The 2,661-nt window shown below is 46.0% G+C and overlaps 1 protein-coding gene across 1 annotated transcript in view; it reads left to right on the forward strand.

The window, feature by feature from the left end:
• Positions 1–555: 555 nt before the first annotated feature.
• Rnf212b (ring finger protein 212B) overlaps positions 556–2,661 on the forward strand; it is a 40,040-nt gene continuing 37,934 nt past the window's right edge. The window contains exon 1 of the mRNA XM_021202936.2: positions 556–691. The gene's annotated coding sequence lies outside the window, so the exon portion shown is untranslated. The remainder of the gene's footprint in view (positions 692–2,661) is intronic.

Below are 2,661 nucleotides of genomic sequence, written 5' to 3' on the forward strand. Positions count from 1 at the left end.
ATCTCAGATTGTAACTAGGCAGGGTTGATGCTGAAATCTTCATCCTCCTGCTTTACCCTCCCAACCATACCGCCAGGGCTGGGTACATTTATTAAAACAAACAAACAACAAACAACCCCCCCCCAAAGTCCCAAAAAGCTAAACTTTTTTTTCTGGAGATCTGTTTGTTGTGAGTTTATAGCCAATCAGCCTCTATCCACATAACAACTTCTTAGTTTTTCTATTTCTAATTTATGCTGTACTTTTAAAGCAGCCATTATTTCCATTTCATTTTAGACTATGCCAAAGCTTCTATGGCTTTGCGACTCTATTTCCTTTTGTTTGGGCGGGGGGAGGGGGTCGTTTGCTGGCACATTAATAGGTTCATTTCTCCCTCTTGGTTTCCACGGTCACAAGGGGCTGCTTCAAAGACCTCCTGGATTTGTCAGGCCACCGTAGGACCCACCTGTCGAGGGAGCCGGCCTGACTGCTTCTGCGGCTGCGCAGGAGGATCAGCGGCCCGCCCCGCCCCGCCCCGCCCCGTCTGGCCCCGCCCACACCGCGTGCTGGTTCCGGCTGGCGTGAGCGGCCTCAAACCTGGTGACGGTGCCCTGGGCGGAGGCTGCCTGTTTTCCCGCCGTTTCCTGTGCCTCGTGAAGGAGAGAGCCGGGTGGTCTGAGATCTGAATCGGTGGATTCCGGCTGCCACGCTGGTAGGGACACGAGCTAGAAAGAGACGAGCTGGAGGCCGCGCGAGGGCCGGCGGCCTCTTCCCCAAGCCAGGCATGGCCGCTTACCACCACTCGTGTAGCCGCGACTGGAACCCCCAACCCCACCGCAGCTTGATGCTGTGGGGATGGCTTATTTAGATAACTATTTGCTCATTCATTCAATCAATCAATCAATCAATCATTCATTCATTCATTGACAGGTTCTCACTACATAGCCCAGGCTGCCCTGGAATTCGCTGTGTAGACCTCCAACTCACAGTCAGTCTGCCTGCATCTGCCTTCCAAGTGCCAGGATTAACGTCCTGCGCCACCTCCCCCTACCATTTAGTAAATTAAAGAACATTTTACATTTATTTGTGTAGTTGCGTGTGGGGCATGTGAATAGGTTATCAGGTGGTGGCGCACACGTGGAAGGCAAGGGGCAGCCTGAGGGAGTCTGTTCTACCTGCAGACCCCAGGTATCAAACTCAAGTCAGCAGACTTAACAGAAAGCACCATTATCCCTCTTAACCGATGAACCATCTCTCCAGCTCCGTCCATCATAAATCTTAAATGGCAGGTTTTTATTTCATTTTGTTTTATTTCTTGCCACAGGGTCTTACTCTTTAACTCTGGCTGGCCTTGAACTCACAGAGGTCCACCTGCTTCTGTTTTCCAAGTTCTTGGACTGAAGGTGTGTGTCACTGCACTGGCTAAGTGGCAGAATTCCCCCACCCCCCACCCCAAGACAGGGTTTCTCTGTGTAGCCCTGGCTGTCCTGGAACTCAGTCTGTAGACCAGGCTGGCCTCGAACTCAGAAATCCGCCTGCCTCTGCCTCCCGAGTGCTGGGATTAAAGGCGTGCGACATCGCGCGCGGCAAAGTGGCAGAATTTTTAAAGGTAGGGTGCAAAGTAATCTCATTCACTTTGTAAGCCTCTGCATAAACTGGTGCTCTAAAAATGAATTGTTGAGAGAAAAGGATTGTGGTAGGGAAGAAGTAACTTGTTTTATTTTAACAGTTTAAATATTAATTTATATTAAGAATTATATTTGTAAATATATTATTTATAAAAGTTTATAAATGATATTATGCTAATATTAACTAGCATATTCATATCCAACATATTTTGTTGTGTTTTTTAGAGCCCAGTGCTGTTTTCAAATGTCAGTTTCTTCATTTAAAAAACTCCTACAGCCTGGTCTGCAGAGCAAATTTCAGAACACCTAGGGCTACACAGAGAAACCCTGTCTGGAAAAACAAAACAAATAAACAACTCCCACAAAGTGGGCCAACAAGATGGCCCAATGGGTAAAAGTAGTTGCCATTTACATAGAGCTCATACTCCCCAGAATCAACATGGTGGAAAGAGAGAAACAATTCTCAGAAGTTTCCTGTCACCTCTACACATGCCTGTGGCACATGTTTGCTCCACCCATGAAATAAACTTTTTTTTCAAACCCCACAAAATCACTTTTGTTTGGATATATATTTAAATTATGCAAAAATTGCTGTTAGAAAAAATCATACCATATGATTACCATGTGAACAGGACTGTTTAATGTAGGAACATGTGTTTCCTACAGAATCAGGAGAATTTGATTCTAATTCTAGAATTACCAGTAAAGATGGAATTTTGGATAAGTTGGTTAGTTGTGGTATAATCATGTATATCATGTGTCTATGTATGGGAAGAGCCTGGTCATGACTTAAAACACCTTCTTGATCTGTGGCTGGGTTTCTGTGGGGTAGGCATGCGTTAGCCGAGATTGTTATCAACTGTTTCCCTTATATGAGACGTGTCCAAGTGTGCAATGTGTGGTCTGTCTGATCCACCACTGCCTATTGGCTGCTTTCTCTGCCCTATGAGTAAAGACACGGGCTGGGCTGGGGCTCAGTGCTGGTGTACCTGTTTAATGTTCATGAGGCTCTAGTTTAAGCCATAGCACCTCACAGATAATGGCTTTTTTTTTT

Source organism: Mus pahari, chromosome 8 (genome assembly GCF_900095145.1).
Source record: "Mus pahari chromosome 8, PAHARI_EIJ_v1.1, whole genome shotgun sequence".
Taxonomy (NCBI): domain Eukaryota; kingdom Metazoa; phylum Chordata; class Mammalia; order Rodentia; family Muridae; genus Mus; species Mus pahari.